This window comes from Acomys minous, assembly GCF_964271855.1.
Source record: "Acomys minous genome assembly, chromosome: 3".
Lineage (NCBI taxonomy): Eukaryota > Metazoa > Chordata > Mammalia > Rodentia > Muridae > Acomys > Acomys minous.
Genome location: NC_140485.1, coordinates 47,347,437 through 47,364,500, shown reverse-complemented (window position 1 = coordinate 47,364,500; position 17,064 = coordinate 47,347,437).

The window sequence follows — 17,064 nt, the reverse complement described above, 5'->3', positions numbered from 1 at the left end:
ACAGCCAAGTACTGAGACATTCAACACTTATTTGCCCTAAGAACATGTGGTTGACCATACATTTCTGGCTACTCATAATTCTGGAGCTCATGCACTTTAAAAAATTAAAAAGACTCTTACTTGGTACGAAACATGGGACATTGAGAAACTCATTGTTTATTTTTTTGGGGGAAAAAGAAATCAAATACAGTGAAAATATCTTAAGTATACGATCAATATTGCAGGTATGTTGCTCTGTTACCAAGTGAGTCAAGGGCCTCGGCAGTCATGGTGTACTATTGCTTATCTGAACATATTAATTTACTCATCTTGAATGGCTTGCTATTACTGGAATTATGTAGTTTAATAAAATAACTATTTATAACTATAAGTTTTCTTATAAAATAACTCTATGTCATAACTGATTATAGTTACAGAGTCCAAGCTCATGTATATGTTCACTTATTTATATTTATATGTATATACATATGAATAGATGATTTTGTCATATGAATTATAAGAACAAAGTGTTCTCATCTATATATGAGAAGAGCATTTCATATTTATGAGTAATTCCTTAAAATCAATAATACATGTAACTTAAGATATGTTATCTGATAATATTTTAATTTTATTTTATTTATTCACATTACATCACAATTGTAGCCTCCTCCCTCATCTCTTCCCAGTTCAACCCTCCTTCCTTCATCCTCCCCTAGTCTACCAAGTCTCATCTGAACTGCCAGGAAGCAGTGATCAACATGTGGGCACCAGAGTCCATGTCAGAAGTAGCCCCCAATCTCCTTAATATAGGGCCTACAAGGAGACTGTGTTGCATATAGACTACATATGAGCAAGGGGCCTAGGTCCTCACTATGCATGGTCCTTGGTTGGTGCATCAGTCTCTGAAGCACCCCTGCCCCACTGGAGGCCCAGATTTGTTGACTGTGTTAGTCTCCTTGTGGAGCTCCTGTACCCTCCAGGTCCTTCTGTTCCTGAACTCTTCCATAAGACTCTCTGCACAACACCTCAAGGTTCGTCTGTGAGTCTCAACATCTGCTTCTATGCCCTGCTGGATGGAGTCTTTCAGAGGACCTCTATGGTAAGCTCATGTCCTGTTCATTCTCTTCAACTCCTTTTAGTGTCTATTTTATTCGCCCTTCTAAATGAGAATTAAGTATCTTCCCTAGGGTCCTCCTTCTTATTTAGTGTTTTTAGGCCTGTGTATTATAGTGTAGTTATCCTATATTATGTGTCTAATAATTGAATTATAAATGAGTATATACCATGGATGTCTTTCTGGGTCTGGGTTACCTCATTCTGGATAATCTTTTCTAGTTCCATCTATTTGCCTGAAATATTCAAGATTTTCTCTTCTTTCTTTCTTATTTCTTTCTTGGTTTGTGTTTTTGTTTGTTTGTTTGTTTGTTTGCTTTTCAAGACAAGGTTTCTCTTTAAGTCCTGGCCTGGATGTCCTGGGATTGCTTTGTAGACCAGACTGGCCTCTAAGTCATAGAGATTAACCTCCCTCTGCCTCTGCCTCCTGTGCTGAGATTAAAAGCATGTACCACCATGGCCAGCAATTTTCTTGTTTTTAATAGCTGAGTAATATTCCATTGTGTAAATGTACCAATGTTTCTTTGTCCATTCTTCAAAGGACATCTAGGTTGTTTCCATATTGAAGAACAGCTTTGACATCAACTGGGAAAACTGAGACTGGTGTAGATCCAGTGGCTAGCTGGTGACTCTGCAGACATTCCCTGAGGGCAAATTTCAGTACTGAAAGATTGTTAAGAACAATGGCTTCTAGTGATAGTAGCCAACTGAGGAGCTTGAATTAAATTACTGGCTGGCAGTAGGCCAATGCTGAAATCTTCCTGGCAGGAGCTTATAGCTACCATGTAATTGGGGGCTAGGGCTGATGGCTTCTAGCAGAGTTGGGGGCAGTGTTTCCCTGATGGTGACAAGCTGGGGCTAGGGCTGATGGATCCTAGCTCAGGTTTCCACTGATGGCAAAAATGGGGCCGAGGGGATGAAGGCTCATAGTGGGGGATTTCCACTGATCATGGCAAAGCATCTAAAAAAGAAAAGCAAAGGAGAGAAAAGAAATACAAATAGCCAAAACAGTAAGAATGTAACTTTTATATAATTCTTGATTGTGTCATGGCTCTTCTTGCTGTAGATGGTGTACTGTATATATGTGTAATAATATAAATCTATATGTAAAAACACATTTTTAATGTTTAAGAAAAAAGTATAAACACACACACACACTTGCACTTGATGATGAAATAAGACAGATTTCAGCAGGTAGGTTCTTAAGCTTCTCTTTACACATTCACATACATACATACATACATACATACATACATACATACATAAACACACACACACACACACACACACACACACACACACACATACACACACACATCGTGATGGATGGAACAAACTCTAAAGAAAGAGTTCCAAGCCATCCAGGTTCTACTATTTACCAATAAAGCTGCTATGGACATAGTGGGGCAAAAGTCTTTCTTGTATGGTGGAGCATCATTTGGGTATATGCACAGGCATGGTATAGTTGGGTCTTGGGGCATCAGTATTCCAATTTTTCTGATAAAGCACAAGATTGATTTCCAAAGTGGTTCTACAAGTTTGCATGCCCACTAACAACGGAGACATGTTCATCTTTCTCCACATCCTCATCAGCATGTGCTATCACTTGAGGTATTATTTGTTTTGTTTTGGTTTTGTGGTTTTTAAAGACAGTATCTATTGTGTTAGCCTTGACTGTCTTATACTCGCTTTGTAGATCAGGCTGGCCTTGAACTCACAGTGATCTGCCTGCCTCTGCCTTCCGAGTGCTGGGAATAAAGGCCTGGTTTCACTTGAGTTTTTTATCTTAGCCATTCTGAAGGGTGTAAGATGCAATCTCAGAGTAATTTTGATTTGCATTTCCCTGATGAATAAGGATGTTAAACATTTCTTGAGTGTTTCTTGGTCATTCAAAATTCTTCGGTTGAGAATTCTCTGTTTAGTTATGAACCCATTTTTAATTGGATTATTTGGTTTGGTGGTGTTTGATTTCCTGAGATCTTTATATATTTTTGATATTAGCCTTTTGTCAGATGTAGGTTTGGTAAATATTTTTCCCAGTCAGTAGACTGTCTTTTGTTCTATTGACACTGTCCTTTGTCTTACACAAGCTTCTTGCTTCATAAGGTCCTATTTATTAGTTGTTGATCTTATAGCCTTAAGTATTGACGTTCTGTTCAAAATGTTTTCTCCTGTGTTAATGAGTTCAAGGCTCTTACTTTTCCTTCTAACAGATTTTTTGTGTCTGGTTTTATTTTGAGGTCTTTAATCCATGAAAACTTTCAGTTTTGTGCAAATGATAAATATAGGTCTTTTTGCATTTTTCTGCCCATAGGCATCCAATTATCTCAGAACCATTTGTTGAAGATGCTATCTTATTTCCACTGTATGGTTTTGGTTTCTTTGTCAAAAATCAAATGTTCACAGGTGTATGGGTTTATTTGTGTGACTTTTATTTGAATTGATTCTGTTGAACCACTAGTCTGTTTCTACGCCAGTACCAAACAGTTTTTAATACTGTTGCTTGACATCAGGGATGGAGATACCTCCAGAAGATCTTTTATTGTACAGGTTTGTCTTATATATTCTGGTTTTGCATCTATAAATACAAAAAAATTCAAATAATTCCCTGCATCTTATCAGACCACCATGGCCTAAAGCTGAGCATCAACAACAATAGAATTAACAAAAAGCCTATAAACATAGGAAACTGAACAATGTTTTACTCAATGATAACTGGTTCAGGGATGAAATAAAGAAGGAAACCAAAGACTACCTAGTGTTCAATGAAAATCAAGGCACAGCATATACAAACCTTTGGGACACAATGAAAGCAGTGCTAACAGGAAAGTTCATAGCATTAGGTGCCTTCATAAAGAAATTGGAGACACCTCATACAACCAAGTTAATGAAACACCTGAAAACTCTAGAAAGAAAAGAAGCACACACACACACACACACACACACACACACACACACACACACACACAAGAGGAGTAGATGGCTGAAGAAAATCAAACTCAGGGCTGAAATCAATAAATTAGAAACAACAAAAACAATTCAAAGAATCAATGAAACCAAGAGCTGGTTCTTCAAAAAAAAAAATCAACAAGATAGACAAACCCTTAAACCAACTGACTAAAAGACAAAGGGAAAGTATCCAAATTAACAAAATCAGAAATGAAAAGGGAGAAATAACAACAGATACTGAAGAAATCCAAAGAATCATTAGGTTGTATTTCAAAAGTCTATAGGCCACAATATTTGAAAACCTAAAGGGTATGGACAATTTCCTTGATAAATTCTACTTTCCAAAGTTGAATCAAGATCAAGCAAACAAATTAAGCAGTCCTATATCCTCTCAGGAAATAGAAGTAGTCATCAAAAGTCTCCCAACTGAAAAGAGCCCTGGGCTAGATGGAGTCAGTGCATAACTCTACCATACCTTCAAAGAAGAACTAATACCCATACTTTCAAACTATTCTACAAAATAGAAACAGCAAGAACATTATCAAACTCATTCTATGATGCCACAATCACCTTAATAACTAAGCCACACAAACAGCCAACAAAGAAAGAGAAGTTTAGAACAATATCCCTTATGAACATAGATACAAAAATATTCAATAAAATTCTGGTAAACTGAATCCAAGATCACATCAAAAATCTCACCCATCATGACCAAGTAAGCTTTATACCAGGCATGTAGGTGTGCTTCCATATACGGAAATCCATCAATGTAATCAATGATATAAATAAATTGAAGGAAAATAAAACACATGATCATCTCTTTAGATGCAGAAAGATATTGGATAAAATCCAACACTCTTTCATGTTAAAAGTCTTAGAGAGATTGGGGATACAAGGCACATACCTAAACATAGTAAAGGCAATATACAGCAAGCCTATAGCCAACATCAAACTAAGTAGAGAGAAAAGGAAATCAATTCCACTGAAATCAGGGACATGACAAGGCTGCCCACACTCTCAGTTTCTCTTCAATATAGTGCTTGAAGTCCTAGCTAGATCAATAAGACAGTTGAAGGAGATCATGAGCTAAATATAGGAAAGGGAGAAGGTAAAGTTTCACGATTTACAGATGATATGATATTACACATCAGAGATCCTCAAAATTCTACCAAAGTTTTTTTCACACAAGTCTTTCACTTGCTCCCTCTGCCTTTTCATTAGTTTTGCTAAGGGTTTTTCTATCCTGTTGATTTTCTCAATGAACCAGCTCTTGGTTTATAAGAATTGTTTTCTTTCTTTAAAATATATTGATTTCAGCCCTGATTTTGATGATTTCCTGTCATCGACTCCTTTTAGTGTGTTTGTTCATTTTTATTCCAAAGCTTTCAGGTGTACTGTTAAGTTGGTAATATGAGATCTCCCCGGTGGTGCTTAGTGTTATGAACTTTCCTCTCAGCACTGGTTTCATTGGATCCCATAAATTTGGACATGTTGTGCCTTCATTTTCATTGAATTCTAGAGAGTTGTTAATTTCTTTTTTAATTTTGTTCCTGATGAAAAGATAGGGAATTGTTCAGTTTCCATGAATTTGTTGTTTCTGTTGTTGTTGAGTTTCAGCTTTAAACCAAGAGTGGTTGGATAAGATGTAAGGTATTATTTTCATCTTTTTGTATCTTTTGAGATTTGCTTTATGACCAAATATATGGTCAAGATGATTCCATGAGGTTCTTAGACTGTGAATTCTTTTATGTTTGGATGAAATAATCTTCCTGTATATGTTGAGGTTTGCTTTGTGACTGAGTATATGTTTAATTTTGGAGAAGTTTCCATGAGGTGCTGAGAAGAAGTTATATTCTTTTGGTTTTGGGTGAAGTGTTCTATATCTGTTATGTCAATTTGACTCAGGACATTTATTAGCTTTATTTTTTCTCCATTTATTTTCTATCTCAACAATTTTTCCATTGGTGAGAGTGGAGTATTGAAGTCTCCTAGTACTAATGTGTTGGTTTGCTGTGTGATTTAAGCTTTACTAATGTGTCTTTTATGCATGTGGCTGTTCTTGCCTTTGGGTCATAGATGTTCAGGATTGAGACTTCATCTTGGAGTATTTTTCCTTTGATGAATACAAAATTTTCTTCCTCTTCTCTTTTGATTACATTTTATTGAAAATCTATTTTAATTGATACTAGAATGGTTACTCCAGCCTGCTTTTTGGGTCCATTTGATTGAATACATTTTCTACTTTTTTACTCTAAGATAATGTCTATCTGTATGGCAGGTCTTGTTTTTACATCAATTCTGTTAGCCTGTGTCTTTTAATGGGGATTTGAGGTCATTGATGTTGAGAAATATTAATGACCAGTGGTTGTTAGTACCTTTTTATGTTGTTTGTGGTAGAGTGTGTGTGTTTCATTTTGTTTTGGAAAATTTGTGGTTATTTATTTCTTGTGTTTTCTCAAGTGTAGCCTCTTTGAGTGTGAATTTTCTTTCTAGTATTTTCTGTAGTGCTGGATTTGTGGCTAGGTACTGTTTAAACATGCTTTTGTCATGGAATATCATGTTCTCTGCATCTATGGTGCTTGAAAGTTTTTCCTGGGTACTGTAGTCTTGTTTGGCATCTATAGAATCTAAGTGTCTGTGTGACATCCATCTTTGCCCTACTGACTTTCATAGTCTCTGTTGAGAAGTCAGTTGTCATTCTGATGGGTTTACCTCTATATGTGACTTGGTCTTTTCTCTTGCAATTTTTAATATTCTTTCTTTGCTCTTTATATTTAGTGTTTAGATTAATATGTTGCTGAGTATTTTCTTTTCTGTTCCAATCTATTTGGTGGTATGTAGTTTCCTTGTATGTTTGTAGATATCTCTTCCTTTAGGTTAGGAAAGGTTTCTTCTATGGTTTTGTTGAAAATATTTTCTGGGCCACGGAGCTTGGAGTCTTCTGCTTCTTCTATTCTTATTCTTAGGTTTGGTCTTTTTATAGTGTACAAGATTGCTTGGATGTTTTGTGTCAGAAACTTTTTAGTTTTAACATTTTCTCTGACTGATATATTAAATTACTTCAACTGTATCTTCCACACTTGAAATTCTCTCTTCCTTTTGTATTCTGTTGACATTGTTTATTTCTCCCATTCCTGTTCTGTCATCTAGGTTTTCCAACTCCAAGATTGACTCAGATTGCAATTTTTTGTTTCTAATTCCATTTTGAAGGTTTCCATTGTTTTAGTCATTTATTTTATTTCTTTATCCCATTTGATTATATTTTCCTATAATTTTAAAAAATAATTGATTCAATTCCTTTCTCTTTTAAAATTAATTTTCCTGTACTGCTTGGAGAACTTTATTTTCCTCCTTCAATGTTTCTACCATTTTCATCACCTCAGGTTTAAAATCTCCTACTTTGGCTTAGGGGATATTTGTATCTCCAGGGTTTTCTGTGGACTGCTGTTTTCTTGTGGTATCATATGGTTCTGAGTTTTCTTGCTTGTGTTCTTATGATGGCCTCTAGCCATTTGGATGTCTCTTGTGTTAGCAGGTCTGGATGTCCTTCAGATGATGTCACTGTCTTTGTCCCATGTAGATCAGGCAGGTTGGGGGCAGAAGAAGAGAGCTCCAGGCCAAAGGCAGCTTTCTAGAGCTTCCCAGAGGCCTCCTTAGGACGACAGACATTGGGTATTGGAGCACACACCCAGTTCAGATTTGCTGGATTTGCTGTCTGTGTCGCAGATGTGCCAGGAAGGTGAGTAGTGGACTGAGAGAGCTCCAAGCTAAAAGGTGTTTGTGTGCTCTATGAAACTCCTCTGCTGATTCTCTGTGTGCCAGATGGGCCAGGCCAGAAATGAGTGGGTGGAGAGAGAGCCATCCAAGCCCAAAGCTGCTCAAGTGGACACAGGTCTCCATGGGATGGTGGCAGATGTGGTTTGTGACCTGTATCCAACTCACCTCTACAGGTTCTCTCTCTCTGTGTCCTGGCTGGGCCAAGCCAGGGAAGAGTAGGCCCAGAGAGATCCACTCCCAAAACTGCTTAGGTGCCTCACATGGCTTTTCTCTATTCCAAGAACATTTTACAGTGTGAAGCAATCTCTAGATGTATCTAAGAGAATGATTGCTGTTTGGGTAGTATAAGTATTTATTTTGGAGTAGAGACAATGCTTATTAAAAATCAAATTATATACTAACATCATACTTATACCATCTAATGAAAAGAAACCAAAGCACAAAATGTAAAAAAGCAAATCATCAATGACATTTGTTTGGCTATTTATAAGTGTTAAGGCTGACTATAGTTTGACCATATCTTTTCTACATTTTTAGAAGAAAAAAATAATTGGTTAGTCATTGATATCTCTCAATAACAATGGAATCAATTTTCCAATAAAAAAAATCACAGGCTAACAGTGGATGTAAAAACAGGATCCATCAATCTGCTATGTACAAGAAACATACCTCAGCAACAAAGATAGACATTACCTCTATGTAAAGGGCAGGAAAAATGTCCTTCAAACAAACATACCAAGAACCAATCAGGAGGAACAATTTTAGTATCTAGTAAAATAGACTTTCAACCAAGGCTAATCAAAAGTGATAAGGAAAGACACTTAATACTCATCAAAGGAAAAATGCACCAGGAAGAGATCTCAATTATGAACATGCATGTCTCAAATGCAAGGGCACCAACATTTATAAATGAAACATTACTAAAGATTAAATCATACATTGAGCTCCAAACATTAATAATTGGAGATTTCATTACCCAACTCTTACCAATGGAAAGGTCAAAAAGACAGACACTAAATAAAAAAATAATGAAACTAACTAAAGATATGAATCAAATAGACCGAACACGGTATCTACAGAATACTTCACCCAAACACAAAAGAATGTACCTTATTCTCAGCACCACATAAAACCTTCTCTAAAATTGACCAAAAATTCAATCTCAAAGCAAGCACAAGCCCCAAAAGATGGAAAAAGCTTGAAAAACCATCTTTTCTCTTACCAGACAACCATGGATTAAAGCTGGACCTCAACAATAACAGAAACAGCAGATAGTTAGAAACTCATGGAAATTGAACACCTCTCCACTCAATGCCCATTGTGTCAGGGAAGAAATAAATATAGAAATTAAAGTCTCTACTTCAAGGAACAGGAATGTATGACACACACAATATCATATCACTAAGTACTTCTTGAAGAAATTGGGGAGATCTCATATTAGCAACTTAATAGCACACCTGAAAGTTCTAGAACAAAAAAGAAGCAAAAACATCTAAGAAAATTAGATAGCAAGAAATAATAAGAATCAGGGATGAAATAAACAAACTTGAAGCAATGAAAACAATAAAAAGAAATCAATGAAACTAAAGCTGATTGTAAAGGAATATCAATAAAATAGGCACACCATTAGCCAAATGAACTGAAAGGCAGAGAGACAGTATCCAAATTAACAAATGCAGAAATAAAAAGGGAGGCATATCAACAAACACTGAAGAAATAAAAAAAAATCATAGGTCTTAGTTCAAAAAGCTATACTTCATAAAATTGGAAAATTTAAATGAAACAGAGTATCATTAATAGTATTATGTGTTGGATGTCTCCCATTGGAGTCTGCCTTGGGTTGGACCAGTCAGTTGTTGGGCATTCAGCTGGGAGGAAAGAAGGACTGTGGAGAAAAGACAAACTGTGGGTGGGGGCATCTCTGTGGCAAGCTGGAGTCAGTGCAGGCTTTTAGAAGTAGAGGTCATAGAAAGTGAAAAGGATACCCTCTGACCAGACAAGTCTTCTAATAGAGGGAAGGGAACACCAACTCACCCACAAAACTTCGACCGACATAAATTGCCCTTCCTACAGGATGTGCAGGGATAAAGATAAAGCAGATAGCACAGAGATTGAAGGAATGTTGCATAATATTTCCAATGAATATTAAAATGTTATTTTCTGTAATTTTTATAATTTTAAATAAAGTACATTTTTCTCTCTGGCTCATATTTCATACTTTAAAATCTGTTTCAAAGAATTCTTTCATGTGGCACAATATTATATTGCAGTTACATTCTCACAAATCAGCATCTTATTTTCATGGCATAATATAACTTAGCCTATACAGACACAATTATAAGGTATGCAATGGATTTCTTTCCCTTAAGTATCAAATTACCCATATGCAATCTATTAGATCACACACTCCTGTCTGATGCAACTTCTCACACTAAGACACTGCCACACTTATTTCCTATGTGTTTCTCCATCTTAGTGCATGTTATTTTGATTCACTTACAGTACTATACCATATTTTTATATTATTTTAATTTCATTTTGTCATTAAGGTTTGTATTTCCGTGATTTCAAAACTAAATCATAGCATTTTGCAGCAATCTCTTGTCATTGTTGGCCCAATTATAATAATTTGGTCTTATTTCCTGTTGTCTTGAATTTGATTAGCCATCTTTCTCATTTCTTATCTATTGACATTAACTTGATTTTGTACTATTTTGTTCTAATATGAATTTACAATGTAGTCTTCCTTTCTGATTTGGGTATTTGGTGTTCCTTTGTGATTGTTCAGTTCCCAATCATTTGTATAACTGTGTGGGTATGTAATGCTATTTCTTGTAGAAAAAATTGTTTAACTTCATTTATGTCCTCTGTATTATAACTGGTTTTGACTGAAATAATATTTTTGAGGCTTTACTTGTAGTTCAACTAATATCTCTTAGTGTTTTGACTGAATTACTCATGTTAAATTTTTCTAGTGTCTTTTTAGTCAAAGTGTCATTATGTAATTTACAAAGTTTTTTATTTGGTTCTTTGAGCTAATTGAGCACGTCATTTCCAGTGGATTTATCGGACATTAATACATCAAATACACAAACATGCTTAGTTTATAATTATTAAAATACTCTAATTTCTTAGATGTTGATGACAGAAATTTTAATTAGAAAATTATATCATCTTTAGCTATATTTTTGCAAATTTCCTGAAATTTCCTGTAGAATCTTCTAGATGTTTCCATCCTATTAATATTTTTATTATTTCTCTTATATTTTGACATCATAACATAATTGTATCATTTCATCCTCTCTTTTCTCCATTCAATCACCCCCTATTGATTTCCACCTTGCTCTCTTTAAAATATGTGGCCTCTGTTTGCATTGATTGATGCCTCAATCTTACACAAAAACTAATGGCAACTGAAGAAAGTTGAGAAAGGCAGAAATAATTTAATCAGGGAACAAATCACCACCTAGAATCAAATACAATCTATTACCCTATGTGACAAAATACCAGTTTTGTAGCTTTTCTTTCTTTGGTGACTTTACTTCAATCAGAGAAATCAGGCTTCAGGAAAACTACCATTATGTAACTCCAGGTTAACACAGAGTCACAGACAGGACCTGCCTAACTGTAGCAAATGTTAGGGCCACCAGAAAGTTAGAAAATGATATGATATATATAATAATTGATCAATCTCCTAGATGCTGAATAAAGGCCAAATGGTTCACATCATCATGAGGTCCTAAATTTAGGTATGCAGCACTGGCATAAAAAGCCACATATGGCAGCACATACTTATAATACCAGCATTGTGGTCATGAATCACCTGTACCTCGATTACCAGCCAGTCTAGCTTAATCAGCAAACTCCATAGTTAGTGAGAGACACTGTCTCAAAAAAAGAAGAGTGATGAAAATTTTTGAAATTATATTTACCAAAAAAATGTTTGTTTCTCAGTTTCATTCTTAACCTGGCTATCACACAAATAATTGCAATTCCAATATATTAGTTTAATAATGAGCTTCACAACACAAGAACTGAGCTGCTATTAATCTATCCTTAACCTTATAAGCTCCCAGCTTATGTCCCAGAGATACATTCACTTTGTAGCTTTCTTTGCTGAGCTTTCTTTCCTTGTCCATACCTGGACATCTCCCATGGGTGAGTCCCCACCTTTCTCCTATAACTCCTCCTCCCCTGGCTCGCAGGAAGTCCAGTTTTATCCTCTCCCCTGCTCAACAATTGGCTGTAATCTGCTTTATTGGAATACCAGGGGACATTTGGCAAACCGTATTTATAAAACATTCTCAGAACAAGGATTTCAACCAGATATTGGGGGTGGAGTACAGAAATTAGCATTTAAATTACACAACAACCTTATGCCTACAATAAGAAGGCATCTGATGTTGAATTCTAGATTCAGAATTCATGTGTATGTATGTAAATGCTCATACATACTAAACTTACACATGCAAAAGCAGGGAAAGTATACAATTGAATAATCAGCTTTGAAGTAAAAAAAAAAAAAACTAAGATAAAACTCAAAGACTGAATGAAATTATACAAACTCTTAACCACCCTAATAAAAACAATATAAATATAGCTTTATTTCTTGAAAAGTGAATTGTCACTAAAATTACCCCAAGACACAGTATCCTCTTATAAGAAATCCCAAAGTTCAGGGCAAGAAATAAAATATATACACTATAGTTTTCTAGACTCATCAACTATAAGAAAAATTTGAACATAACTCAGATTATTAAAATAAACATAAAAGCCTATTTGTCTCAGTTCCTTTGAATAAGAACACATGTTCACTGTCCAGCAATAAATAAATAAATAAATAAATAAATAAAAAATAAAAAATAAAAAATCAAAGAATCTACAAATTGCCTAAAGAGAAAAAACAAGACTTAGAACCAAACTTATATATAATGCAGCTATTAGAATTACTTGACAGAGAATTTTAAATAGCAATAATTAATATGTTAGACACTCAGTGAAAACAGACACCATTCAACAACAGATGGAGAATGTAAACACAGACATGGAAATTCAAAGAGCTGGCATCTAATATGTCTGATTACACAACTTTTACCTCTAAATTAGCTATGAAAATTTGCATAATGGTGTCTAGAAAAAATGAGCTGTATTAATAATGACACTGCTGACATTTTAATACTACAATGCAGTAGGTAATGCTGTTTTACTCTTCTGAGATGTACAAAATTAATTGTTATCAGAAATGTATGAGCCTGATTCAAGCTAAGTCCTGCTGTCATAAAAAAAAATAAAGATACCTTCTCTTCTTTCATAAAGAAGAATCTATTATCAGAGAACTGTTTCTCCTTAGTCACGTGTTTATCTCATATAATATATTGATCTCATACAAAGAGAAAAAAATGCATGTGATGTTTCCTGAGGTTACTTCTAGAAATGGCATGTGTGCTTTCTGCTTTTCATTGGATAAAATAATGTGCTCATGACTGCTTCTCTGTCAGAACTTGTCACCTACCTCTGGTATGGGCATGCAAGAACAAAGAATCAAAAGCTTCAATTATTTTTCAGATATGTCCCACAGTCTCTCACTTTGACACATGCTCATGGTGGGATGTGTAATGTCACCAGAGGAGCCACTACAACGATGATCTAAAGGCACACTTCTTTCCTTAATAACCAACTTACAGTGTAAGTGGTTTTTAGTAATTCAAATTGAATAATATATGTACAGAAATCCAATTGCCAATGAGTGATAGACAGTAGAATACAGTGAAGCATAACACTTTTCATAGATCAGAATAGCTTAACCCACAAGTATATTGGTGACTGTTAAAAGAGGCATAACATTTAAGTATAAAATTCAAAACCATAAAATACTGAGTAATCACTTAATAATCCTATCAGCACTTAGAGCATTTACTTTATCTGAAAAGGAGGACACACATGCTGAAAGTCAACCACAGAACATGTAAAAAATATACCTACTGTTCTTTACAAAGCAAAGAGCAAAACAAAGGGCAACAATAAATTAGGCTACTGTGCCTGGAGAGATGGCACATCAGTAAAAGGCATATGTTTATCCACTGTCTTAGTTTAGGTTTTATTGCTGGGAAGAAACATCATGACCAAGGCAACTTTTATAAAGAAAACATTTAACTGGGGCTATCTTACAGTTTCAGAGGCTCAAGTCCATTTTCATCATGGTGGGAAGCTTAGAAGCATGCAGGCAGACATTTTATTGGAGGAGCCGAGTTTTACATCTTGATCCAAAGGCAGCAAGGACAAGGATCTTATTCCACACTGAGCAGAATATGAGCATAGAAAATTTCAAAGCTTACCTCCACAATGACACTTCCTCCAACCTACCTACTCCATAACTACTCCAACAAGGCTACTTACAGCAAAAAAAAGCCACCCTTGATAATAATTAGTGCCACTCCCTGTGGGACAAGCATTCAAATACATGAGTGTTTGGTAGCCAAACCTTTTCAAACCACCACATTCACTAAGTCCATTGTTCACTTTTCAAACCCCACTGTGGGCAGTTTTCAACCTCATATGATTTCTTCTCAGGGTATCTGATACCATCCTCTGGACCCTGTGTAAAGGTACACCTTTACATATTGGTGCATATTTATACATCTGGATCACATGCACAGAAAAAATAAATAAAGCTTAAAATGCGCTTTAAAAATAGGCTATTTATTATTTCCTTGTTTATTTTGTGATAGCTTCTTAAGCTGTCCACATAGATTTTATGCACAGTTAGAAATTTGATGTATTTTTACAATAAACCTGAAGTTACAAGCAGTAATGAATCAGTTTTCTACACACATTATGGGAAACATCACAGAAAGGCCACAGATCTGGAATTATATACAAATTTTCTGTAAACAATTACCTGTCATTATTTTAGACAATGATTTCAAAGACATTAGGTTTCTTATCCACAAGGGTAAAAGATTATTATGACGATTTTTAAATTTTTATTAATTTATTATAATTTATTCATAATATATCTGGATTGTTATCCCCTTATCTTATGATCTTATCTTCCAGTTCTCACCCTCCTCCTTCTACCCTATTCTCCTCCCCTAGACTTCTAACAGGGGTGGGGTGAGAGGGGTGGAAGGGTAGAGGTGTGGGGACCTCCTTCCTCACCATCGGATCACAGTCTATCAGGTCTCATCAGGGTAGTCTGTATCCCCTTCCATACAGAAATGATGGGTGTATAACCATCAGGTGGCTAAGATAAAAAACTCAGCTAAGAGCACACACTGGTGAGGATGTGAAGAAAGGGGAACATTCCTTCATTGCTGGTGGGAAAGCAAAGTTGTACAACCACTTTGGAAATCTACCTGGCGCTATCTCAGAAAACAGAGAACAGGGCTTCCTCAAGACCCAGCTATTCCACTCCTTGGAATATACCCAGAAGATGCTCCACTACACAACAAGGACATATTCTCAACCAAGTTCATTGTGGCCTAATTCATAACAGCCAGAGCCTAGAGACAGCCTAAATGTCCCTCAGTTGAAGAATGGATAAAGAAATTGTGGTACACTTACACTATGGAATACTACTCAGGTATTAAAAACAAAGAATTCTTGAAATTTTGGACAAATGGATTGAACTAGAAATGATCACAATGCATGAGTTAACCCAGAAGCAGAAAGAGTCAAATGGCATAAACTCACTTATAATTGGACATTAGCGCAACATGCATATCCCATGAAAGTCTTCTCTTACCAGGTGATTGGGGTAGATGTGAGGACATCCCATTGGGACTGTAGGTGAGAGAATTATGGGAGAATGAGGAAATAGAAGGATCCAGAGGGTCCTTGAAACCTACAAGAACATCATGATGGGCAGTACTGGGCCCAGGGGTTCGGTTCAAACTACTGCACCAAGGACAATACATGCAATAAACATCGAACTCCTACTCAGATCTAGGCAATGGGCAGGACATTCTCCACAGTTGAGGAGAGTGTGGAGACTGACTCTGACATGACATCAGGTGCCCCATATTTGACCACTTCCTGTTGGTAGGGAGGCCTGGTGGCACTCAGAGAAAGGATAAGCAGGCTACCAAGATGAGACTTGATAGCCTATTACCATATAGTGGGGGAGGAGGTCCCACTTGGTCATAGACCTAGGGGAGGGGAAAAGGGTGAAAGCAGGAGGGAGGGAGGGAGGATACAAGGGATGTGATAAAAATTGAGTTGTAATCTGAGTAAATTAATCAAATAATAATAAAATAAAAATGATGGGTGTATTAATTGCTCTGCATTTCATTGTTTGAAATATCCTAAATGTCCATTGACATTCTGATCATCATTCTTCTCGCCACAATATTGGAACACAAATATCATTGAAAAGTACTTTCACCATGTGTCCTCATCCTAAATTCTACTGGAAAAGACATTTTCTGAAGGAATTATTTCATTATTATATTCCAGAGAAGCTTTTTTCTAATGACCTCAAATTTGGCCTCAACATCTCCCATTTCCTTTTATTCTCTACAGAACATCTACCAATGAACCCATTTTATTACAACTACTTCTTTGTTTGGCTAGGATGTCATAAGCTTTGGAGAATATCAACTGACAAAAAATATGTTTGTATTGTCAAAAACTTTAAAGAGCTAGGATGTGTGAGCATTAGAAAAAGGTTGCAGAGTGTAGCAGTGTGATAAATTTCATTTGGGATCAATCACATTATACAAAAATAAAGCACCATACTTATCAATTTTGATGATTATTAATCCTTAACGTTTTCTCATGAACCATTTGACAATCTTTCACTAAAACACTGGTGTTGAGCTTTCAGTTTTGCCCAACTCTCTCTGGGCGTTACACATTTAGAAAAAAATTATTGTAATTTATTCAGATTACATCCTCATTGTTATCCCCTTCCTCCTATCTTCCTCTTCTTACCTTTCCTCCTTGTCTACCCTAGTCCCCTCCCCTAGACCTTTGACAGAAGGGGGCCTCCTCCCCCACCACATGACTGTAACCTATCAGAACTCACACATATATGAGCGCAATCGCGCTCCCTGTACCACCATGGAGAACGAGCTGTCCATTGGCTGTATCTAAACAGAGGATCAGATTCACTCCATGCATTTTCCTTCATTTGTGCAACAGTTTGTGCAGCTCCCGCGGGTCCAGATCTGCTGGCCTTGATGGACCCCATGTGGGGCCATTCTTTGTGTCTTCTCATCCCCTCATTCTTTTATACTACCTTTA